Raw genomic sequence first — 26967 nt, forward strand, 5'->3', positions numbered from 1 at the left:
CGACATTTCACTGGAGGCGCACTGATGATGTTACCAAGCAGGGAGACATTTTGCCACATAAAAGTCAGGGCACAGAGTTGGCCTGTTTTTGTACTATGAATTCTATGTAATTAATTCTACCTGTACTCAGCGAACAAGGAAAATTATCTCATGGATCTTGTCTTAACATTTTTAAACTTGTTAAGAGTAGCTGAAGCATCAACTAAAAATGTAACAACCTTCTACTTGTTAACCTTCTGGCAGCCTTTCACCAATGATGTTCATCTTGTAGAGCAATTTAGAATGAGAGGTCACAGTTTTAGGAGAAAGGGTAGCAGGTTTAAAACAGATGAGAAAGAATAAGGAAAAAAACAAAGAAATAGAAACAGAAATTGCTGGTAAAACTCAGCAGGTCTGACAGCAACTGTGGAAAGAAAGCAGAATTAATATTTCGGGTCCAGTGGCCCTTCTTCAGAATGAAAGATGCTGCTTGGCCTGCTGTGTTCATCCAGCTTCACACTTTGTTATCTTGGATTCTCCAGCATCTGCAGTTCCCATTATCTCTGCTTCAGTTCTGAGTAAGGTTACTGGGCCTGAAATGTTAATTCTGAAGAGGAATTACTTCACTCAAAAGGTTGCACATCTGTGGAACTCACTTCCTCAAATTTCAGTGGATGCTGGGATATTGAGTAAATTTAAGGAGGATATAGACAGATTTGTAACAGTTGAAGGGTTATTGGGGGCTGGACAGGGAAGTGGAATTAAGGCTGAGATGAGATCAGCCATGATCATATCAAATGGCAGGACACAATCAACATGCTGAATTTCCAACTCCTGCTCCTAGTTCCTATGTCCTTATATACACTAGAAATTTATTGTTCAGGTGGCAGGTAGAGTATACTACTTTACCTTGAAGTTGAGTGATACTTTAGCCCAGACAATTGGCAAAGATGCCACAGCAGTATGCTCCATAGTGAACAAATTGGGAAAGGCAGACTTAGACAATAATACTGGGGACAAGATTGATTTAACACTGAGGCTCATGTCTAATTGAGACAATAGGCAAGATTTTTTAAAAATCGGTCCTTGCAATTCACATAGAGTCGCAGAGTGATACAGCACAGAAATAGACCCTTCGGTCCAATTTGTTAACTCCAACCAGACATCCAAATCTGATCTGACCCCATTTGCCAGTACTTAGCCCATATACCTCTAAATCCTCTAAACCCTTCCTATCTGTAAATGGGGTGATGTAAATAGATAAAATGCATGGCCATCTAGGAGCAGGAGTTGGAAATTCAGCACCACGATTGTGCTCTGCCATTTGTCAATATCGTTGCTAATATCAATGAATGGCCATCTATCATGCCAGATCTGTGCCCACTAAGGAACAGCTTTTTGAGGTCATAGAAAACAGGAACATCAGGAATCACGCACAAATTTATTCAAATATTGATGTATCCTGTATGTCATTGATTGACATTCGGAAGTGCAGAATATTAATGCTTCTGCATGCCTATGTGAAAGAGCATTAATGCTATGCAGTAAGAAATATGAATCCTTGACTATTTGTGAGTACCTGAGGGGTTCAGGTCAGAATGTTCATGACAGAGCTTCCATGTATTCATTCTGGACGCTTTCTTCAGTACTTCCGACTCTCTCAGGTGAATAAATGAAAGGAGGAAATGGAGGAATATGTTGTGAGGGAGCGTAATGTTAACAGCACACCTGCAATAAAGGTAATCATTTTGTTTAATTCTACAGCCTTTCCATGGCTATTTCAGAATTTAGCAAGATTCAAGCTGTTTGCAATTTACACAACATAATCAGGGTTACACGTATCATGTTTTTACTAGTGAATGCAGCAACAAGATGTCGGCAAGGTGCACAAAACTTTCTGAAAATGTTAGTTTAACTTTCCTTTTGTGTGAAATATTAAGTGTGATATTAGCATAACAGGAATGGTTCCACCCTAAAGGCCAATCTTTTTTCCTGGTTACTGGTTTGGCTCCCATAACTAACAGGGACCACATCCTGTGCATTGAAGTGGGGACGTGGGAATGGAGTTGGTGGCAGAACATAAACCTCCCATCACCTGAAAAGGAGCATCTAACAGTTCTTGCAAATTTGTGAGCTAAGATCATGTACCATTCACTCACAACAATCCACAGGCACTTGGAAAATTTAAAACTCATTAGCCTTCTGCATCATAGCAGCACTGTATCAGGATGGCGTGGTGTTCCTAGTGTCAAGCAACAATAATGTAAAAATTGTAGAAAGTATACAGTATCATATTTCTTTATCATCTGTGTCTAATTGCAATGTGTTGATCACTTGTTGACTTGTTGAATGTCTGACTTTTCCTGTGTCAAGCACAGGTCACATTAGTTACCAACAGAACTGAAGGGGGAGTCGAATCTCACAGCAGAAAGAAAATGAGACCATAAGAGCATAAGACATAGGAGTGGAAGTAAGGCTATTCGGCCCATCGAGTCCACTCTGCCATTTAAACCATGGCTGATGGGCATTTCAACTCCACTTCCTTGCACTCTCCCCGTAGTCCTTGATTCCTTGTGAGATCAAGAATTTATCGATCTCTGCCTCGAAGGCTTCTAACGTCTCGGCCTCCACTGCACTCCGTGGCAATGAATTCCACAGTGCCAAGTAGTGCCAACACCTACTCGGCAATCAAGAACTTAGTAAAATTTCATAACATTCAGCAACAGAAAAAGATCACCAGAAAAATGAAACCTGTGCTTTAATAATCAATGTTAGGAAATATCCAAACTAACAAAGTAATGGGATCCCCAGTTTGTTCCAATGAAATTTCACAAAAGAGAATTCCACCTCTCTTTGGCATTCAATAACATTATCATCACTGAATTTCTACCAGCATCATCTTGGGGTGGAGTTTTGGTGTGCATGATGGGATAGAATTGCTACAATTGATCAGAAACAGAACTGAACAAACCACATAAATGCTGTGGTTGTAAGAGCAGGTAAGAGGCTAGGTTTTCTTCAGTGAGCAATTCACCTCCTGATTTCCCAAAGTTTGTGTACCAGCTGTAAGTGAGAAGTATGATGTAATACTCTCCATTTGCCTAAATCAGTCTATGTCCAACAGTGTTCAAGAAGTCCTGCACCATCTAGGACAAGGTAGCTCCTTGATTATTACCATAAACATTCAATGTTCTAGATTCAGAACTTCACAACTGCAGGGTTTATCATCTATCAGCAACTTTAAAAGGTTTCTTTGGCAGAAACTTCCAAATCTGGAATGGGAATATCATTTTTGGTAAAATCCCTTTCATGTGCTCTTGACTCTGATTTGTCAATGTCTTGCAATTTCTTCATCAATGGCTCAAAATCCTGGAGTTCAGTCTGTAGTAGTGCTGTAGATGTGCCTACACCCAATGACTGCAAAGTTGGTCACCATCACCTCCTGAATGTTAGTTAAACTTTGGGAATAAATGGAAGACTTGCAACATTCCCATGAAGAATAAATTTTTAAAAATTGAATCGGCAACTTCTTAAAGAAGACAGCTCATTATCTTCCTTAACACTTTCCCAACCCTTCAGAATTATAACAGCGTAAATCTTCAGCAAGTACAATGAGTATAAAATCTGTGGATCCTCAATCCTGGCAATTACACCATTATCAGTGACTTCTGTCACTAACCTTCCAGGTGATGAGAGTTTGGGAAGATCACCAAATTTGAATTTCCTGATGGTGTGTACCTTAGACATCAACTAATTTCTCAAATCAGTGTATTGAGGACTTAATGCCAAGACTTAAGAGGCAGATGCTATTGGCCACTCAAAAATAATTTCACATAATCCATCCATGATCGTGAATTTTGAGGAGAATGTAGTTTCATATATTGTCTGTAGCTCCTTCTATCAAAATCAGTATCGAGCCCTTCACCAATGTCATTTGTTACAAACTGCAGGCTGCACTGTAGCAACAACTGTATGTGTACAATCCTGAACAACTAGATGAGAAATGGCACACTTGCCTTCATTGCTCAGACCATTGAATATAGGAGTTGGGATTTCATGTTGCAGTTTTGCAGGATGTTGGTTAAGCCACTTTTGGAGTTGTCTGCACAGTTCTTGTTGCTCTACTGTAGACGGAATATTATTATATTGGAGACAGTGCAGAAAAGATTAACATTTATGTTACTTGGGAGGGTTTGGGTTATAAGGAAAGGCTAGATAGCCTGGGACATTTTGCACCGGAGCATAGGAGGTTGAGGAGTGACCTTATAGAGGTTTGTAAAATCATGAGGAGCATACATAAGGTGAATAGCAAATGCTTTTTCCCTACAGCAGGGGAGTTCAAAACTAGAGAGTTAATTTTAACGTGAGGGGGAGACAGAGTTAGAAGGGACCTGAGGAGCAACTTTTTCACACAGAGGATAGTTTGTATGTGGAATAAATGCCTTAGGACATGGTAAATGCAGGTACAGTTACAATATTTAAAAGACATTTGGACAGGTACAAGAATACAAAAGGTTTAGAGAGATATGAGTCAAATGCAGGCAAATGGGATTAGTTACTTTTGGGAAACTTGGTTGACATGAATAAGTTGGACTTATGTGTCTGTTTCCATGCTGTATGACTCTGTGAATCTATAAATCAAAAGAAATACTGACTCTGGATGTAAATTTCAAACTTTATTTTGAAAGCACAGTTAAATTAAATGTTCAAATACTGTAATACCAAATGCTACATAAATCAGAAAATAAACACTTTACTCACAAAAGTTACGTACAACACAATTCAACTCCAGGACATATTGTCCTTTGTTGAAATCTTATGTTTTATCAGGCATAGGTTTGAATCTTCATTTTCTCTTTTTGATATAATATTTACAGTTGGATCCAAGTTGTAGAGATTGTCGATGAAGCTGATGGTGTAGAGAAGAAAATAATTAAGCAACGTTCAACTGCATTTGTCTGGTAAAACAGAAAAGATACTTCAATAAACTTACAGAACAGCCTTAATCAAACATAAATCAATAAAGCAGAGCATATCTGTCTCCAAAATTAACTTCCCTGAATAGACTCTATTTCCCTACAAATTTCTGCAATTAAAATGCAAAAAAACAGACTGGCTTATAATGCATAATTACCTCAAATCTCCAGAACAAATGGATTATTGACTGCATCTGAAATCTCTGTTTCTCATTCTTAGGCCATGAGCAGCCACACAGTAAGTTATTTCTTCCTGGCTTGAAATTCAAACAAATTATCTCTACAGGTTGAGCCATTCACAAAGTAAAACAGTAATTAGGATATGAAATATGAAGCCTCTGTAGCCTGCTCCCCTATTTAGTAAGAGCACAGCTGATCCGAATGTAAGCAGAAAGGCACGTTGCCACCTGCCCTAGATAGCCTTTCACTCTCTTGCTTAACTTGAATCTGTCCACTTCTTCTTTCAAAATATTCAAGTACTCTCCTTCCACTGCCTTTTCAGGAAGGCAGTTCCAAAGATAGCCTACCCTCTGTGAGGAACAAAAAGTCATCTTCCCTACTAAAAATGAGCAACTCCTCATTTTTAAATAGTAACACCTAATTCTAGAACCTCCCACAGGAGGAAACATCCTCAACATCGTATTTGTCTAAATCAAGGCACCTCTTGCTCTTCTGAACTCTAATTCATAAAAGCCTGGCCTGTTCAATCTTTCCCCATCAGACAATCCACCCATTCCAAGTATCAGTTTAGTTACCCTTCTTTCAACTATAGAAAACTTATTTAAATCTTTTTTTAAGTAGGGTGCCCACTCCTATAAACTGTGTGCTAGCTGCAGCTACGCCATTGCCCTGTAAAACTGACGCATAAACTCCCTATTCCTGCATTTATTTTCCCAAGCAAATAATATTCTATTCCCTTTCTTATTTACTTGCCATAGGTGCATACTCGCTTTTGAGATTCACGCTTGAGGGCATCCAGATCCCTTTGTTGATTTTTTGTGAGTTTGTGATCACATTTGCCTAATACAGGGAATGAACAATTTTTTGCTGGTTTAACGAGTTTGTGAAGAAGCAACAGTTTAGATATGGTTCATTAATTAAGTATTCACTCCCTCCACCACCAACGCTCAATAGCGGTAGTGTGTGCTATCTACAAGGTGCACTACAGAATTCACCAAAGATCCTCAGACAGCACCTTCCAAACCCACGACCACCTCCATCTAGAAGAACAAGGGCAGCAGATATATGAGAACGCTATCACTTCCAAGTTCCTGTCCAAGTCACTCACCATCCTAACTTGGAAATGTATCGCTCCTCCTTCACTGTGGCCGGGCCAAAATCCTGGAATTCCTTCCCTAATAGCATTGTGGATCAACCCACAGCAAGAGGACTGCAGCAGTTCGAAAAGGCAACTCACCATCACCTTCTCGAGGGGGACTAGGGATGGGCAAGAATTGCTGGCCAGCCAGCAATGTCCAAATCCCACAAATGAATAAAACAAAGGTAACAAAAGGAATTATAAAACCTGTGACAGTTGAGAATGCTTTACAGATCCTGGAGCAGTTCTGTAAAGTGGAAGAGCAGAGGCAGAGCACTCACATACCGGAGATGTCTTGCAGATTTTCATGGTAATCATGGTGATCTTTGGTAAGAGCAATCTTTGTGTTTCCATCAAGCTGATGTGGATGAACTTCTAGTCACCAAAGAAATGGCAGAAAATTTGAACATATACTTCGGAACTGTTCTCACAAAAGAGGGTACAAATAACCTCCCAGAAATTTTAAGGAACAAAGAGTCCAGTGGGTGGGTAGGACTGAAGGAAATCACCATTCGTAAGAAAATGATTCTGGGAAAGTTAATGGAGTTAAAGGCTAACAAATCATTAGAGCCTGGTAATCCATATCTCAGAATACTGAAGAAAATGGCCCGAGAAGTGTTGGATGTGTTGGTGGTCATCTTCCACAATTCAATGGACTCTGGAGTAGCTGAAGAGATTGGAGGGTGGCAAATGGAACCCCACTATTTAAAAAAAGGGAGGGAGATAAAAAAAAGGATCATGGACCAGTTGGCCTAACATCAGTACTGGCAAACATGTTGGAGTCTACTATAAAAGACATGATAATACAACATTTGGAAAGTATTCTTGGGGTTCAGTTTATGCTTAACAAATCTAACTACTACAATACATAAGGGAGAACCAATCAAGATGGTGTATTTGGATTTTCCGATTGCTTTCAAATAAGATCCTTAATAAGAGGTTAGTGAGAAAAATTAAATAATATGGAACAGGAATATGTGCGTAATGTAGCTGCGAGTAATATGGTAATATGCATCAGGAATTGGTTGACAGACAGGAAACAAAATGGGAATAAATCTATCTTTTCTAAGTGGCAGACAGTGACTAGTGGACTATCACCTGGATGATGGGACTAAATGCAACATTTCCAAGTTACAGAATGACAGAGGAGGCTCAAAGGGCTGAATGGCCTATTCTTTCTTCTAGTTTCTATGTTTCAGACACATTCCTTCTTATCACTTCTGTCTTCATGTTCAGTTCATGTGGAAATTTGGTATGGCACAAGAAAAAGCTAGAAATGGGACTATGAACATGCATGCATCTCACACGGACTTGCATTCTGAAAGGTAACTTTTAGACTGTTCTCAGCAAATTCTAACTGGTCACAGCTGAATGTGGCTGATGGAATAGTCACACTTGGATGTTTGATTGGATTTTCCAAATGTTCTGCTTGCTTCCAGCGCATCCTGATTAACCCAGTTACAGGCAGCGAGCATAAAAGTTCAGGTTTCAACTGATATTCTGCCTGTCTCATGGCTACAAGTCTCTTGCCCAAGCTATTGTCATAATGTTAGATTTATTGAGAGCACATAATTGGAATGGTTTTTTTTCTAGCTTAGGTTATATTTGTAAATATTTCAAATTACTTTCATTTTATTTTCTTCAAGTATGCCTCATTGTTATTTATTGAGACTAGGTTAATGAGAAAACTGAGGTACTCGCACATTTCATTGTTGGCATACAAAGATTCTTACTGTATAACTAGGACATTTCTTTTATTGTGAAAGAAGCAGTGTTGTGTTCGTTTGTTCACTCTTTATTGGATTTCATGCTATTGTCAAATTTTCTACTCATCACTGTGCGACATGGCCAAACCTGCAGGCTCAGCTGGCCCTTCTTTTTATACATCTTAAAAGAGATCATCTGCGATCCCTAACAGTGGGAATATTTAAAATGTTGTCGGCGAAGACAATGCCCTGCAAGGGCACCATCAGCCAACACCCTGAGACAAACCAACATTTGGACAGTGGCTAACTCTTTCTTTGAAATTCTCATTCATGTGCCTTCACTAAATTCGTAAATGGCAGTGGAGTAGGGCACCTCATCAGAGGTTGTCCACTCTGACTGCTTTTCTTTCTTCTTTTCTCACTTTTCTCTTTCTTTCTTTTGGTTCTTTGATCCTTGGAGCTTGGACATGGAGACGGCAATGGTGGTGGTTAGGTGACTCTGACAGTCAGCCATAAGGCACTGGCAGCAGTCAGCAGCATCGCAGTTCCATCGATGTCTGCAACAATGCAGGTCGAGCCAGCTGATGCACAACAGAGTCTGGCATCGGATGGGGGACAGCGCATGCCTGGATGGTGGCAACGGTGGCTGGTACCAAAGGATTACAGCAGCAGCAGTCAGCAACAAAATATGGCAGCGAGGTAAAAAAAAAGAGGATCATAGTGGTGAGGCCTATGCATGCCCAGTGGAGGTTGGCAGTGGCAATCAGCGTCAAGGGTGACTGGCGAACACATGCGGGTCTTAGTCCAGCGAGGGTTAAAGCATGCACAGTGCATTGCAAAGTGAGTTCTCTTGGGGAATGCCCAGCCTGGAGCTTCTGCAGGCCCATGGCTTAAGAAAGAACTGCAATGTTTGATCTTTTAACTTTATTTCTTTATTTTCCATTTTTATACTAAGAAGACTGATGTGTTGAACTTTTAAACTTATTTCTTTATTTTTCTACTTTTGTAATGAAGATATTGAACCAAGGTACTTTGTAGCTAACATGGGACTGTATGTGGTGGGATTGAACACAATTTCACTGTACTCTGTAAAACCTACATCTAAATCTAAGTCAAGATCAAAATATAAAATCCAATAGTCCCCATGTCCCACATTTGTGATGCCAGTGCTTTCATTCCTAAATGCTGCCCAGTTCCATACTCTGTTCTCCCCAGATTCCATCTCTGCTCTACCATGTAGCAGAACACCAACCTTTCAAGCCCTGCCTCAAACCAGCTACTGACTCACAATTTCCAGTTCCATGCCTCTATATGCGATGCTATTGTACTGCTCCATTTCCTTCGGCCACTGAGTCCTCAAAGAAAAACTGCTCACATCAGGCACAACTGCACAAAGCTGGCTACTGAGCACAAGTCTTAGCTAAAGATGAAGGATGAGATTGGCTACTTTTTTCCAGTGAGTACACCCTCATCCTTTAAGCCTTCTCCACCAGGATTAATCATTCCACTCCATGAATGTGCATCCTCTCACTCAGTTCCTGACCCACCCTGAAATGTACGGATCAACCAAAGCTCTCCACATCTTCAGTATGGAGCCTACGTATACTGTTTCAAGAAAATATTATCTAATCAGATCTGATTGCAAAAGTGTTGACACAGCTCCATCTGTTCAGCACTTGTTTGTAGTGATTTGTGATTATCTGTATTCCAGTGTTCATTCAGTCATCACTTGTCATCTGGTATTGATCTATTGAAATAAACAACCCTGAATTGGCATCGCTAAGCGCAGCAACTACGTCAATTGTAAACATTTACTTGTCTTTGAAATGGTCAGCCACATTATAGTGAAATCAACTGACAAGAATGAAGCTGAAATGAACGAAGCGCTTCTGTGTAAGATATTCCTCAGCCTCAAAGTAGTCAAAGAAGAAACTACTTAAGCTGGAGATCACTAAGCCTCAGATTCTTCCCTATCCCACCTGCAGTGGCATGAAGTGTGTGATTGCTTAGCAGAGAAAAATCACCAGAGTGGTCATTCTCATATTATTAGTATCAGCTATTGTAATCACTGTTATTCATTTATTTTATTTAATAAAGTATTTTTATCACAATCTTCTATATCATTATAACCCTCTTCCTGGTCTCCCTTAACATCTGCTCTTTTATCTCCACTCTCCTATCTCTCTCTCCCCTTATTCTTCTACTTCCTCTCTCTATCTGTCTGTCTGTCTCTGTCTCTCTCTCTTTCTCTCACTCCCTCCCCCACATCTTCCCCTACCATGCTTTCTAAATCCTCGGCACCCTCTTTCCTACCACTTTTAAACGAGTGAAAAGAACCCGAGTCTTGGGGAGGAGATGTGTAATCCTGCGATGTGGAGGAGGGAGGAAATGTGCAGTCCTGAGACAAGGGAAAAGAGGGACAAGTCCTGGCTTTAGAGGAAAGAGGGTGGATATAGTCTCCAGATTGGGGGACCATGACCTTGGTAGGATGCACAGAGTGGTATAGCCCTCAGGGGAGTGTCCAGTGGGCATTGAATCAAGCAGTCAGGTTTTTCCCAGTATGTTTCCGGCAGAGGTCAAGGTGTTCATCTGACAGCTAGGCAGTCATGAATCTTGACACAGGAATGGATGAGAAGTGGAAAGGTGAGATGAACTGCAAGGCTGTGGTTCTGCAATACAGATTGGGGGGACAAGGTTGTCTTTAAAATTATTTTATTTATAAAATTTTTTCAAACCTCTTTCTGAACTTGCCTCTTTAGAAAAGGTAATTTCATTGCTGTGATGCTGAGTTTGCTTGGGCAGTATGTCAACCTTGATGTTGAGCAGCACCATGCCCTGGACTATGGACAGCTAACAGCCAACAGCCTGTTGAGTGTCTCATCATTGCAGATAGCTAACTGCAGATGCCAGAGCTGTGTGGATCTTCTTGTATCCTGGAACCCCACATGGCCACACAGGCACTGAGGGAAAGCAGTGGGCAAGAGGCAGTAGGGAGGGAAATAGAGCACTTTGACCTGGTGACAGTGAAGACAGTGAACAGTGATGTCTTTCCAAGTATGAGTATAAGGTATGAGTCTAAGAGGGAAATTTGCAGGTTCCTGAGTATCTGCTTCCCTTGTCCTTCTCAATGATAGAAGTGATGGTTTTGAAAGGAGATGAAGGGCATCAGTGAGTTGGTATGTAGGTAGCTTTCACATTTAATTAGATATTTTTAATATTAATTCCACTACCCTTTTACCTCTGTAACGTTGGTGCATTTAAGTTGCCAACTATATATCACAATGGCCCCTATAGCATATCCGCTACTCCACTGGTGAACAACTATTCATTGTTTTACCCAGAATTGGCTACCTTGGTGACTCAACACAGAGACACGGGAGAGTGATCTGACAAAGGGGTAGCATACCAGCTGAAATAGAATGCACGAAAGTAGCACCAGAGAATCATTTGCAAAGTACATTGTAAAATTTGTTGAGAGTTCTAAGGATGCTGCATGTGATTCCTACGCCTGCTTCCACAAATTGAGCAAGCTGTGATCATTTTTGAATGTTGCCTGATATTAATCAAGCTCTAAGTCTGAGATCAAGGCCAGTTGCAGCTTACACCATTTGGTTTCAAATGATGCACCAATCATTATTGAATGCTCCTTCAAGATACTTTAATCAACCTGTTCAGAGATATTATTACACAGCTCCAGAGCAGTTGGGATTTGAACCCAGGCCTTCTAGTTCAGAGAGAACAAAAAGAAGATTTCACCACATTTCGCCAATAAACTCAAAAATTATTTATTTTAAAGAAACAAACACAGAAATTTTTGTTATTACTAAGATACTGTGCAAGTTTAAAACTATATCCACCTTCATCCTAGTGCACACATTCAGATATAAACAGGGACAATATGACACAGCTTTGCAGAGTATAATGGATTTGAAACAAAAGAAAGTAGAAAAACTCTTTCGGATCGAGAGTCCAAACTGAAAAAGATGAATGAGTTGACTGCTCCATGGACCATTTGCTTTCCTGTCAACAAGGAGAAGTGGCTATTGGCTGCAAAATGATTGAATGTCTTCATATCAGATTTCAGATTCAGATGGAGAACTGATATCAGAAGCTATCAGTTTTCTTTTAAACTACTTCACTGAGAGAAAAAATGATTTTTAGCGGTTCTGTCTTTCTGTTTGAAAAGAGGGGCATATTTTTCTTCTTGCCAGCTTTCCTCCATTTGCTACTTTTCAGGGGAGACAGAATTTCCTCATTTCACTCACTTTTGGAAATCTTTTTCGGTTGTACCATTGGAGAGAACCATCCATGCACTACCATGAAGGACAGGCTCCATGGTTTGTAGAAATACCTGCACAGATTCCTCCATGGTCCTTGACTCTAAATAAAAGTTGCTGCCAGGCGTTCCAGTGGATGAAGCCTTTGATTGTGTATGGCCATCAGCCTCCACTCTCTCTCCATGGATGCTGTCTGACCTGCTGTGATCTCCAGAATTTATTATTTTCAGTATAGATTCTAGCAGCTGCAGTAATTTGTTTCTAGCCTCCCTCTGTAGTCTGACCTATCAAATTTGACATCTGAATTTTCTGTTGCAGAATTAGTGTATGACCATGCTCTTTACTGAATTGACAATAGGGTATCCTTTCACCTACCATCCTGGCTCATGTGTATGTGTTTCTAGTGGCTCACTATGTCTAGCTCATTACCCTATCCTAACCACAAAAATGCACACAATGTTAGGGCTTGTGTTGATGGATGCAAGTATATTGCTGTCCGGTAATCCCCCCTCTGTCTCTCTATCTCTCTCTCTCTCTCTCTCTAACACCTGCACCCACCCCACACCCTCCTCTTCTTACACTGACTGAGTTTGTTTCAGTTCTTGGATACCTGAAGTGAAAAAAGGACAAGAATTGAGTTCTACTGAGTGGAGAGGAGAAAATAACAAGTGCATTCTTCCAATATTGTTGATTTTAAGTCACAGGACAGTGTGGTTTGAGACAGAAGTGGGAGCAACGAAGGTGTATGAGCCGAGCACATACCTTCATTATGGAACCTTCAACCTTGCCATTGATCACAGCTTCATCACTATTCCTTTCCTTGATAGCCATTTGGGCATGCTTGCCCTCCTTCCTTTATTTGTAGCATACCGCTGTCCTCCACTGCTTTCTCCTACAACAGAAAGGAAGGAATCTTAGTGTGTGACCTGCATCATTCGGTGATTGACTGTCATGGGTCAATAGCTGCCAGTAGGTATTCTGCAAGTTGTGGGAACAAGACAATATTACATTGCGATATGTGTCTTCATGAAGGAAAGATTAGAAATTAAGGGTTAAGTAGCACTTGAAGATGGGTGGAAGATCAGACCGCAGTGATGACTGAGCAGTGAATGAGGTCAGTTCATCTATTAGTAGGATATACCATTTGAAAATCACCTTATTCACCTTGACAACTCATAACAAATAATTGCATCTCTTCCTGCAATATACCATGTTCTTAGAACTACAGCCCTGGCTCTGTGGTTAACACTGTAGCCTCACAGTACCAGGGACCCAGGTTCAATTCCAGCCTCAGGCGACTGTCTGTGTGGAGTTTGCACATTCTCCCCGCGTCTGCGTGGGTTTCCTCTGGGTGCTCCTGTTTTTTCCCACAGTCCAAAGATGTGCAGGCTAGGTGGATTGGCCATGCTAAATTGCCCATAGTGTTCAGGGGTGTGTGGGTTGTAGGGGAGTGGGTCTGCGTGGGATGCTTCGAAGGGCTGTGTGGACTTTTTGGGCCGAAGGGCCTGTTTCCACACTGTAGGGAATCTAAAAAAGAGTTCAGAACTCTGCTGCTGCATCCTGACCATAGACCTAAAGAATCTTCTATTCCTCCTTGAATGCAAAAGGTCTCTTCTTGTTTCCAATTCTTGTAACAGAACCACCAGCACATTGTCTCAAGCTTTGCACGTTTTCTGATATGTTCAGCATTTTTCAAAAAAGTATTATAAAACAGACTAAGTTCGCATAAGATTTTCACAACTTCTTGCAGCCATAATGCACCTTTCCTTTAAGAAACACATGTTTTCTTTTGTAGCATTAGCCATCCAGTTCATTGAGCCCTTTAATGACATATGCAGCCAATGAACATTGTGGGTAACGTAGGCTGGGATGCAGGAAACACTTGAAACAACAGGCAGCAAAAGTTAAATTGTTGCCTGCATTACAGTGAATAGACAAGGGTTAATCAAGTATTGTAATCCCTTTGTTTGTTTACAGCCTCATTCAATTTAACCTCAATATTTTGAGAGTTGATATCTCTCCCCTAGCTGCACTTCTCATGCAATGTTCATTATCTTTTATTTGGAGCAAAATAAAAAATAATTAAAGGCATTTGAGTGGCTATACCAGTGTTGTCCCTAGAAACATCATAATGAGTGGTGCAACTGCAGCTTCCCCTTAAATGCACTGTCCTTAAATAAAGTGTCAACAGACATTCATGGGGAATGATACTTGAATTTACACTCTGCCTTGAAGTTTGACATAAATCCACATTTTTACTTACTCCTGTTTACCTTTCTACCCCTTACATAACAAGTATATGCCTATCTCTGCCTTAAAGATATTTAAGATTGTACCAACACTGCCTTAGAAACATACAAGATTTTGAGGGCCATGGACAGGATGGCGAGAAAGCAGCTGTTGCCCTTAGTTGAGGGCTCAGTCACAAGGGACACATTTTTAAGGTAAAAGGCTTATGGGGGAGTTGAAGAAAATCCTATTCAACCAGTGGGTGATGGGAGTCTGGAATATACTGCTTAGGAGGATAGTAGATACAGGCAGCCCAACAATCTTTAAAAATACTGAGGACTTGAAAAGTCATTACATTCAAGGTTATAGGCCAAGTGCTGGAAAATGGGATTAGTGCAGATTTAGTACATTTTTGGTAGCTGAAGGGCCTCTTCTGCATTGCAATGATTCTAATGCTATCGAATGTTAAAGGAGAGATGGTTGGATTCTGTCTTGCGACAGATGGTCACTGACTTACACGTGAATAGTATAAATGTTACTTGTCTCCATGTATCAACTCAATCCTGAGTATTGTCCAGATTTTGCTGCTGGTGGTCAGAACTGCTTCATTATTTGACAAGTTGGAAATGGAGCTGATCATCATGCAAACATCACCGAATATCCCCAGTCCTGACATCACATTGTAGAGAAAATAATTAATGAAGCAGATGAAGATGATTGAGCCTAGGACATTGCACTGACAAAGTCTTGACATAATGTCTTCAAACAGAAATGGTTGACCCCCAACAATCATCTTCCTTGATGTAAGGTGTGACTCCAGCAAGAACTGTTCTGAAGGAGAATCATACTAGACTGAGATAGTTGACTCTGTTTTTGTTTCCACAGATGCTGCCAGGCTTGCAGAGTTTCTCCAGCATTCTGCATGCTTGTTCCAGATTTCCAGAATCTGAGATAGTTTGCTGACATTTCTCTGTATTGCCACAAAGTAATCTAACCATTTCATTTTTGTACCCCGATTTATTCAAGTACTGTACCTAAAATAAAACAAGTTTTTCATTTTTAGGAGCATTGGTGAAAAGAAGCTAACTTCTTTATTTGCCAACCATGCCCCATTGCCCACAGATTTGAACTATTCAGAACAAGCATACTTTGATGTTTTAACCTTCTTTGAGAGCGAAGTTTAAATAAACTATTCCCAGTCAGTGACCATTTCAAATTAAATAGAGAGTCAAAGTAGATGTAAAGGTCAAAGACTGATTAAAATGCTTATTACAACTTTATAGCAATGTGCGTGAGAGGTAAAGAAGTCATGTAGGATAAAGCACAACTTAGTGCTTCAAAAAAAGCTTGATATATTGCCAAATAAATTATAGCTTCTCGCTACATAAATCATTAATATTGCAATTGATCTATTAAAATGCACAAGAACTAAGCTAAAAAGGACATAGTGTTTAATTAGATCAAGCTTTATTTCACTGGACAGTTTGGATTACATCGTTATTTTAAAAGGATCTATCCAGATTTTCCATGAACTGACATGTTGATATTTTCACAAGACAAAGATGAGCATTTCAGCATTGTCCTTCATGTTTCTGTTTACTGACAGAAACAGTCCAATTATTTCAGATAAAAGTTACATAATTCAGCTTATTGACTAAAACAAAATTTTACAAACACAAAGGTGTACTTTTATTGTTGATTTGAATTGCTGGATAACTTGTATCTTCCATGCAAAAACAAAATTTAAATAAACAAAATGTTATTTTTTTGAAATAAAACAGAGAACCATGGATCCTGGAAATCTGAAACAAACAAAAACAGAAATTTCTGGAGAAAAGATCTACCAGGATCTATGGAGAAAGCAACATAGTTAATATTTCAAGTCTGGTGACCCTTCTCCAGGACTAGAAGAAGCAAGGATAAGGGATGTTTGGGGAAGTCAGGGGTGAAGAGAGCAAATAGATGGAGAGGGAGAGAGAAGACAGGGTAGGCAAATATAGAGATTGTTAATGGTAATCTGGAAGAAGAAAAGCTTTATAGTTGATAATGGGGTCTGTGAGTAGTTGAAAATGAGTTGGTTGTGCTGAAGCAACCCACCTTGTAAGATAACCTGGGATTGTCAGCGTAGATGATGAACATAGAGAAGGATGTTCATATTCTGAAATTGTTAAACTCACTGTTGAGTCTTGAGGTCTGTAAAGTGCCAAAGTGGAAGATGAGGTATTGGTAATATCTGAAGAAGGGTCACTAGGCTCAAAACGCTAACTCTATTTTCTCTCGACAGGTGTTGCTAGACCGACTGAGTTTATTCAACAATCTTTGTTTTTATTACTTTCTGTGAACCATTTAGTCAATTTTCTAAAGATCAGTTTTCATCAAAGTGCCTGAGATAATGGGAACTGCAGATGCTGGAGAATCCGAGATAACGAAGTGTGGAGCTGGATGAACACAGCAGGCCAAGCAGCATCTTAGGAGCACAAAGGCTGACATTTCGGGCCTAGACCCTTCATCAGAAAAAAAGACCCTTTTTTTCTGATGAAGGGTGTAGGCCCGAAACGTCAGCTTTTGTGCTCCTAAGATGCTGCTTGGCCTGCTGTGCTCATCCAGCTCCACACTTTGTTATCTCTTTCATCAAAGTGCCTGTTCAGTTTCAAAGTGGAACAGCCCACACTGACTGCTCATTGGAAGAATGGAGTGAACTCTAAGCAAGATGTGAACTCTCAAGGAAAATTATAACTACCAGGCATCTTCCCAGTGCCGCAGACAGGATTACGAATCAAACTCTCCACTGTGAGTCCCGACTCGGAAGTCAGGGCAAGGCCTCGGCAATATGCCTACAGACTTCGTGAATACGCCAATATTCCCATGAATGGCACTTCTTGAGCTCAGTGTAAAACCTAGTTTGAGTGTCCCAGATGTTGACCTGGCCAGTATGTGAACTGGTGCTGAGACACCAATGGGACTGTTGCCACAAAGGAGAATCTTGAATGGAAACAAATTCATGTACCTCACATTATCAGCACGTTTCTTTTAAAGCATAGGAATAAATTTCTTTTGCATAACATAGGATAATTAAGAATTATAATAACAAAAAACCGCAATGCAATCTTGCTATATTAAAGATAACACACTGGAGAAGAGTCATGCTGAACTCAAAATGTTAACTCTGTTTCTTTGTCCACAGATGATGCCAGACCTGTTGATCTTCCCCAGCATCCTGCTTTATTTCCGATTTCAAGCATCTTTTAGTTTAGTCTTGGTATTGGTGTGTCAGGTTTATGCTAAATATATATTACAAGTGTATCAAACAATTATTCAGATATAGAATTTCACAACAGGTGGTACTGTCCTGATGTTAACATAACACCAGCAGAAAATTAGTATTCAGCAGACAATACCACAAACGGCTGAACATGTAGAAAATCACAACCTACAGATTGTTCTGTAAACTATTGTATATTTAATTAACTTCATTGTGACCTATTATGATCTACTGCCCAATCATGTCAAAGCAGTCCCTGATCTTGTATTTATCATGGAGCCATATCATTATTTAAAAGGACTTCATGTGATACATTTCGAATAGCGAGTTTTGAGAAGATTTGTAGCTCAGGTTGAGGTTCTGGAAGTGAGTTTACACGCTGAGCTGGAAGGTTAGTTTTCAGACGTTTCGTCACCATTCTAGGTAACATCATCAGTGAGCCTCCGATGAAGCGCTGATGTTATGTCCCGCTTTCTATTTATATGTTTAGGTGAAACATATAGAAAGCGGGACATAACACCAGCGCTTCGTCGGAGGCTCACTGATGATGTTACCTAGAATGGTGATGAAACGTCTGAAAACTAACCTTCCAGCTCAGCGAGCAAACTCACATCCATACATTTCGAATATTAGATAACCAATTCACAGATCATGCCAGACAGCCACTCCATACGGACAAATTGGAGACCCATTCAGTAACATTACAACCTCATTACAATGTGGTTAGTTGATATCATTGAACGGGTGCTCTACTGTAGCTTGCTATGTCTGGCCATCATAACGTAGGTGAGCACGAGAGGGAAACCTACTCTGTGACAATGCCAAATTATATTTGTGGAGTACAGAAGAGCACTCCCTGTCCTCATGGATTTATTACAAATTTACCATTTTTTATTCCCTTCAGCTATGCCACTACCTTTATCCGGGTAGTGTGTGCAGTCATCTCTCAAAGTAACCAGGCTCCTTTGTATATCACAGGGCCTTAATTTGCATTCTAAAGAGACCCCACTAGCAACTGGCTATCCTACAGCATGCCCTTTCTGGATGGTAGTAGCAAAATCAGAAGTAGGAAAATGGTTGTACTTTTCTCTTTTATGATCTTTAGTATTAGAGCCCTGTTTCTATCCAGTAGAGAGAGTAAAATGATCTCTATGGGTTTCTCCTCTTGTTTAATTCATTGAGCAAAGGGCTGTGTAGTGTAAGATGATAGTATGCAATAGAAAAATTAACAAAAAACTTGATGCAACTCTTTGTACAGATTCATTTCCCCTTCTATCCTGTTCCAGTTTAATTATTCAGCCTCTTCCAAGGTTATTCAGGCTGTTAACCTGCCCACCTTTGGAGTGGTTCTGCTCTTTAATCGTGCATAACCTCTCCTAACATTGAGTGACTGTCCAGTGGCAGCGCCATTACAATCTTGAGACCTGATGATTTAAAACTTCTTGGTAGTGGGCTTGTATACTGTGCTACATAATGAATAATCCTAACACAGGGATAAGATTGAAACCCAATGGTTTCAGAGGGTCAAATCAAGAAACCTAGCTGTCACTTTCAAGCTGATTTATTAAACCTTCAAAGCAGAGCATGAAAGCCTAACTGTGTTCTAGATGATAGTTCAATAAGTTTGACAAAAGGGGTAATATAGTGAAAAGATATATGAGACTGTAACTATATCCTTATGTACACCATGGGAACAAAATGGTCAGTGTGGTAGCCGGAGTGAGACCAATAGAGTGATGGCTGGAGTAAGATCTGTACTCTCTGATCACATTATATCAACCCTCTGCATGAAACAGATGACTGAATTGTAATCTCTGTAAACACTTTAAATCTCTAGAAGGGGAGTAAGGATAGCTTCAGAAACTCCTAGATTGAAGTTTTGAAGGTTGTAATGTCCAAGTTTGCTGTCAAATCAATAAAGTTAGGGTCACCTTTCGAAAAGCTGTTTTTGGTGATTTAGCATAAAGGCTGATTCAGGCAAATATTCTTAACAAGGCCAATTGCACAGAGCAGGTCTGTGGTAATTGATGTTCTGAGAGGCATGAGTGTTTTGAGAGCAATAGAAGGAATTTAAGATTAAAAGCTCATCAGTTGTTATCAAATGGGAAAAGGGAGCAATTTTGACTCTAGTGTATAAATGGTGGTAATAAATTGTCAACATTAACAAGAAATGTTGGAAATACTCAGGTCAGAGACCATCTGTGGGGAGAGTAAAGAAGTGAAATGACATATTTATCTTAACATAATAAAAAGGAAATTCATCTGTGACATATAGCAAGCTGCCGTTTTGGAGAAATACATTTAGTCTCAGTTTAATGGCTGATGTCCTGGCAGGCTGGAGGTCCCGCGCCTACTACCATTGCTGCATGGCCAATGTCAACAATGTCCATGAAGATTAGAGGAGGATGCGGTCTGTGGAGTGTCCAAGAACATTTTGGTGCAAGGACCTTAATTGGATGCCTGGAGAAACAAGCTGTAAGCTGCAGCCACAAGCTAACTTCTCTGATTTTCAAGTCCGGAATTGTCATCATCTACTTTCCATGAAGTGGACAGAAGAATAGAAAGGTTGTTTTCTTCCTAGAAGAATAGGAAGGATGTTGTTAAATTGGACAGGACGCAGGAGAGAGTTACAAGGGTATTACCTGGACTGGAAGGAATGAATTATAAGGAGATCTTGGATAGGCTGGGCTTTTTTTTTCCTGGTGTGTCAGAGGCTGCAGGGTGATCTTGCTGTAGTCTATAAAAATCATGATGGGCGTAGATAAGGAGAATGTCCAAGGTCCTTTTCTAAGGGTAGGGGAGTCCAAAACTGAAGAGCATAGGTTTAGGAAAGAGGGAAAAAAAAAATAAAAGGAACCTGAGGAGCAGCATTTTCATAACAGAGTACATATATGGAATGAGCTACAAGAGAAAGTGGTAGAGGTGGGTACAATTACAACATTTAAAAGACATTTGGACAGATGCAAGAATAGGAAAGATTTAGAGTGATATGGGCCAAATGCAAGCAAATGGGATTACTTTAGTTTCGGATACTTGGTTTCCAAGGCCAATTGGGACCGAAGAGTCTGTCTCCATGCTCTATGACTCCATGACTCTATAGGCAAGATGATGATAGCTGGTAATTAGATGGAATTGCATGGAAATAAGGTAGTCAGGACTTATTAATGAGATACAGAACTCGCCATTGAAAGAGAAAATCTGAACTTTTTTCCCCGCATTGAGACCCTGATATTTTTCAATATAGTTTCCATATTTCTTGCGATTGTTTGCACTATTCAAGGGATAAGAAATTTCTGCATATGGTATCAAAGTGGTACAGTTGAAAATATGTGGATTTTCAGAGATATAGACAAAACAAAGTACTGCGGGGAAGATGACAGGAAATGTTTAGTTGAGAATGTATGGATTTTCAGAGCCAGACACTTAAATAATCAGTAAGGAAAATAACAAACAAACACAAACTGCAGCTATCATTTGTTGGGTGAGTCAAAATAGTTGTGCATTTTCCATTCCCTGCTGCTGTGGAAATTAAAGAAATTAATTTGATTATTTCCACTGTCAGTGACAATACTACAAAAATAATTACAGAATTTGTTAAGAGAAAATTAAGTTATAAAATATGCAGGAATATTCATAGATGGAAAGAAGCGAGGCATGGCTGTAAAAATGGTTTCTAGCACGATACCTGCCAATTATTCTGACAAATCACTTGATACCATACACTAGGTTGGTGTAATCAGATCTAAAGATGATGAATCATTTGTTTTAATGTTGATTTGCTGATAACAAACATTAAATGGACATGAAAAAGCAGATAGATGCTATTGTTACACACAGCATCATGAGTTTCACAGACTTGTGCAGAGTAGCTCAGGACAGTGGCCCAAAATGAATTCTGCAAAAGCACATTTGAAGCAATATTATAGAGTTATACACATGCTGAGAGGAAACATTTAGCTGAGATACCAATGCAATGTGAAGAATGAACATTTGGAGTTCCAGATGATAGATGCCATAAAAAACCCATTCGTCTCAGTTGAAATAAATCTGAAGCTTGGATTAACAAACCTAAATGTGCAGCAAAGATTTGTACCATTTTGCTGGCCACAGATCCTAGAGGATTGTGCTACTGAGTCTATTCAAAATACAAAACATATCAAGGTGAAAGTCTCTGAGATGGGGAGGGTGCAGAGAAAGTCTGGCCTGGGCATCCTCTGTGGAATATTTGACTTTTCTTCAGAGGTGGAGGAGGGGCTGGATTTTTTGGGACATAGAATGTGCGGGTGTTGCTGGTGTCTGCAAACAGGAGGAAATAGTTGTGCATCAGGGATTCAGGCATCTTACAGGCAAGTTCACAATGGTAACAATGGGGCAGCAGCACAGAACTGCACAGCAAAATCACTTGGTTATCTTGGTTATTTCATCATCTGCACATAAATGATCTGAATTCTTTCCAACAAATTCAGCTTTCACAGGAGTTGAGGATACACACTGCAGTCACTATGCCACCTGTCTCTGCCCTCTTGTGCCTATTATACAACATTTTGTCCTCTAATGAGACAAAAGGAAGAATTAATTGAGATGGAAGTGGCTAAAAGAGCTGTTAGTCATAGTGCAAGAGCAGGAAATGCTGGGATGTCCCCAGTAAGTGAACAGGAAACTGTGAGGCTTAGTAGTTTGAGAGGCTTAGTAGTGAGAGAGGATGACAGCCATTGAGAGAACATGCTGCATGTAATAGTGAGAGTGGTAGAGTGGTCGGACATGTGTGCAATGACAGCAGTATACTGAATGTGAGCTAGCAGAGAGAAGGTGATGGCACTCTCCCTTGCAACACGCAGAAGGTCATTGACCTTCTAACAGCATTTCTGAGCATTTCTCTTCACCATCAACATGGCAGTAAGCCAGGTGGGTGCCATTCCATGATGACAGTGTTTGGTGCTAAGACCTTCTTTTGTAGTCCAAAGGAAAGAAATTGGCCTTCCACTCTGCCTTTCAGTCTACCAGGAACTACAGGTCTTTAGCCAGAAGCCACGGTATCAACTTCCCTTTTTTGGTGAACCCCTGTGGAACTGTGGGCAAGCAACAGACATCAGAGCTGTTTCTAGCTTTTAAAAGTGTGTATGGCTTTAAATATAGTCATTGCGATGTGAACGCCAGAAGGTCTCAGAAGTGGCAACAACTTCCACCACAGCAATCACATGGTCCAATAGAAGGGCAGTATGGGGCCCAGATGCACATTTAATGAGATGCCCAGTGGAGGACTGTGTGAGAGAAATTACCATGGACTATGTAAGGAAAGCATCCATGAACCTCCTTAAAAATGACACTTTATCAAAATATGGCAACATTCAGTCCATAGTGTTACTTTGAACTCTAAGCTCAGAGACAGTTCTTGATTTTGTCACATCTTTGATGAGTCTATCTTAAACACAAAAGCACAGCCTGGCATCAAACTGCATGATAAAAGACATTGTTCTTTCTCCAACGTTCACAAAATTGCAAATTTAATAAGTGCAGAAGCTTTATTATCTCATACCAATCTCCTGCCCTTTCCAATAGACACTTGCACACCATTACTATCAAAAAAATCCAATGCCCTCTCAAAAGCCTCGGTTGAACCTGCCTCCACCCTATTTCAAGGCAGTGTGTTCCATAAGCTAAGAACTCACTGAGTGAAAAAAGTATTTTTTCTCACATCACCCTTGCTTTGTTTGCAGATCAGTTTAAAACTACATCCTGTTGTTCTTTTATCTTTTATGAGAAAAAACAGTCTCACCTTATCTATTCTGCCCTGCTCACTGGAACGCATTGTCAGAGGAGGTGATGGAAGCAGACACAATAGCAGCATTCAAGAAGCACCTGGGTGAATACATGAATAGGAAGGGAATAGAGGAATATGGATCCTGTAGTTGAAGTCAGTTTCAGTGTGGAAGGGCAAAATGTGTCGGCGTAGGCTTGGAGGGCCGAAGGACCTGTTCCTCTGCTGTTCTTTGTTCTTTGTTCACTGATGGTTTTGAAAACCTCAATCAGATCTCTTTTCAGCCTTCTTCTGTCCAAGGAGAAAAATCCCAACTTCTTCAGTCAATCCTCATGACTAAAGTTTCTCATAACTGGAACTCTCCTAGTCAATCACTTCTGCACTCTCTCCAATGCATTTATATTTTCCTTATAATGTGGTGCCCCAAACTGTACGCAGTTTTTTTAAAGCTTTCAGGGATAAACAAAAGACAACTCAACAGAAATCTATAATATTTTTTCCAAGATTGCTGCAGACCATCTTCCACAGTTACAATGGAAACAGCCTTGGAAATTTATCCCACACTTCTTTTTATTCAAATATTTCAATCTATCTTAAAAATGTATCTGGCATCGATCCTAATGCACTGGATGAAACATCATTTTCAAATCAGCTCAAAGTGTGCAGATCAAAATCTGATGTATAATTTGTTAATTTAGAAATAAGCACTTGGACCCAACGATTATTTAGACAATTTTAAAAGTCACTAAAATTCTAATTAAAGATGCTACCATTACAAATATGTCTTAGCACAAGGCCCCTGGGCATAATTCATGGAAATTTATATAATGAGCAACAATGTACTGAACTGGAGCCATAGTAGCAGAACAGATTGGTTTTCAGCCTTTTCTTAAAATTCATTCACAGGATATGAATGTCACTGGCCAAGCCAGTTTTCATTGCACATCCCTAATTGCCAAGAAGGCAACTGAGAGACATTGCTGTGGGTCTGGAGTCACTTTTAGGCAAAATCGAGCAAGGATGGCAGATATCTTCCCTTAAAGAACATTAGTGAACCAAATGTGTTCTTTTTAACAACAAGCAACAGTTTCATGTTCATCATTAGAATCTTAATCCCAGATTTTTTTTGTTGAATTCAACTTTGATCATTTGCCATGGTGGGATTTGAATTGGGAATGTCAAAATATCACCTATGCCTCTGGATTAATAAGGTAGCCACCGCCTCCCCTCACTGCACTACTTGCGCTAGAAATCTATCAGATAAATGGGTTTCAGACTACACACATTGTTTGGAGATTTCTCATTGAAAAATACTTTTTCTCATCAACTAAATTTTATGCACAGTAACACCTAGAAGTACATTTCATGGTAGCACTTTGCTTAGACCTATACAACATTCATCATTTTGCATGTAAATTAGCTTTTCTATTGCATTGAATCATACCATTTGCATTTTATACAGATTTTATACATGCCAGGCATCCTGTAATTTCCCTCAGTATACTTAAGTCAATCAATGAAGGATATATAGAAGCCTTTTTATAAGAAAACAGCTCTGAAGCTTAGTAAGAATGTTAACGAATTGCTCATAAAAAGCTGAGCTGCCTTCTGTCAGCTTAGTTCAGTTACTAGCACTCTATACTCAGCAATGATGATTCAGCATGAATCACATTCTCAATCTTCAGAACACAATCTAGCCAATACAGTGCAGAAATAGGAGTAACCTCCATCATTGGAAATGTTAGCTGAGGTGTCCCAGTTGAAATCGTGTAATATTCTCACTTCTGAGTCATGCATTTATGGATTCAAGCTTTATTGTTCAGAATAACCAGCCAATCAGCTGGCTGATCAGTTACTCTGTGGTGCCAGAGGTACCAGGCATGGGCAGTGGGCACTGTGAGGATTAGAGGTGGTCCCCAGTGGAGATCATTGCTGAGGTCCAACATCAAGATAAGTCAGGGGTGGGGATTCTTTAGGGCCTCAGTAAGCCCAAGGTTGTGCCGGGTTTTTGTCATGTCCACCACCACACTTCCTCGTGAAATTAATATAGGTCAGCGACAGATAGCAGGTAAATGCACTGAATGTCCTGATTCTGCTCCAATGACATACATCCCTTCGACTTACTTTATCTAAGATCTGCTAACAATAACAATGGTAGACACTGAACCTAAGAATCAAAACCTTTTCTGAATTGGATATTGCATAATTTTGTGGGCAAGAGTTTTGTGTAAAAGCAGCAATGTTGCTTTTAGCGGAAGCTGGAAAGAAATCATTAATTGGAACTTGTGGAGTCATTTTTATGGGCTTGTTTCATGTTGCAAGAACTCTTGTCCAAGTTAGATGTTTCATTAGCTCATTATCAATCATTGGTAACACCCATCATCGGGAGAACTGCTGCTTTTCAAAAAATGTTTTGCGTGAGTTTCTACCCATTTTTTACAAATTTTGCTGGAATATATAGAACGTACAGTTAACATAACCTTACATTGATTCTTTCTAAATTAACCTAACATTATTTAGTATCTATTTTTGCTTTGAAACACTCCTATGAAAAGTCTTTGAATGTATTATTCTATTACAAGAGCTTTAAGAATGTGAGTTGGTGTTGTTGATGTGCCTGGCAATATAATTCAGTCCTGACATGGAAAAGATTATCTGCAGGGATTGGAAATGGTGGGTGATTCATTCAGTTGGCTACCAAAGAATCACCTGCAGTGCCAATGTTCCTAATCTTGGAATATGCACATGCAAACTCATTTTCAACTACTCACGGACCGCATTATCAATTATCTAGCTTTTCTTCTTCCCAGCTTGCCATTAACACTCTTTTTATTTGCCTACCCTGTTTTCTGTCTCTCTGGGCTCCACCTCCATTTATTCACTCACCTTTCTCCCCATCTCCCTCAACTTTCCATTATCAGCATAGACACCCCCTCTCCTTGCTTCTTCTAGTTCTGGACAAGGGTCGCTGGACTTGAAATGTTAATTCTATTTCTGTATCCGTAGATTCTGTTAGACCTTTTATCCAGAAGTTTCTGTTTTTGTTTGTTTCAGATCTCCAGGATCCATAGTTCTCTGTTTTACTACAGAATATAAGACTTTAACTCAATTTATTTAAAGTAAGGTGTCCCTTCCAATATGACCTCCACTATATTGCCAAGGCCCTCGCCTCCAACTACACCCCAAAAAGCTACAAAAATAAACTCTTCATTTTAATATGTGCTTTATTTCAAAGCCTTGTATGATGACCACTTGGAGTCAAATTATTCATCATAACAAATAACTTCTATTTACTCCATTCATTCAATTAAAGAAATGTACCTAGCCCTTTCATTTGGAAAAGGGCCATGAAGCAACTGAAGTGATTAATTCGTTGTCAGTATGGAAAGGTTTCGATGAACTTAAGTTCTCAAGTATTCATAATGGATCTGTTTATGGCAATAATGTGCAGTTTAACTAAAA

The 26967-nt window shown here is 39.8% G+C and overlaps 1 long non-coding RNA gene across 1 annotated transcript in view; it reads right to left on the reverse strand.

Annotated features, from left to right (window-relative positions):
* Positions 1-13038: 13038 nt before the first annotated feature.
* Positions 13039-26967, reverse strand: part of LOC132209569 (uncharacterized) — a 195454-nt gene continuing 181525 nt past the window's right edge. Inside the window, exon 4 of the long non-coding RNA XR_009445720.1 lies at positions 13039-13148. This is a non-coding gene — a long non-coding RNA (uncharacterized LOC132209569). The remainder of the gene's footprint in view (positions 13149-26967) is intronic.

The sequence above is a fragment of the Stegostoma tigrinum genome, chromosome 4 (genome assembly GCF_030684315.1).
Source record: "Stegostoma tigrinum isolate sSteTig4 chromosome 4, sSteTig4.hap1, whole genome shotgun sequence".
Classification (NCBI taxonomy): Eukaryota; Metazoa; Chordata; class Chondrichthyes; order Orectolobiformes; family Stegostomatidae; genus Stegostoma; species Stegostoma tigrinum.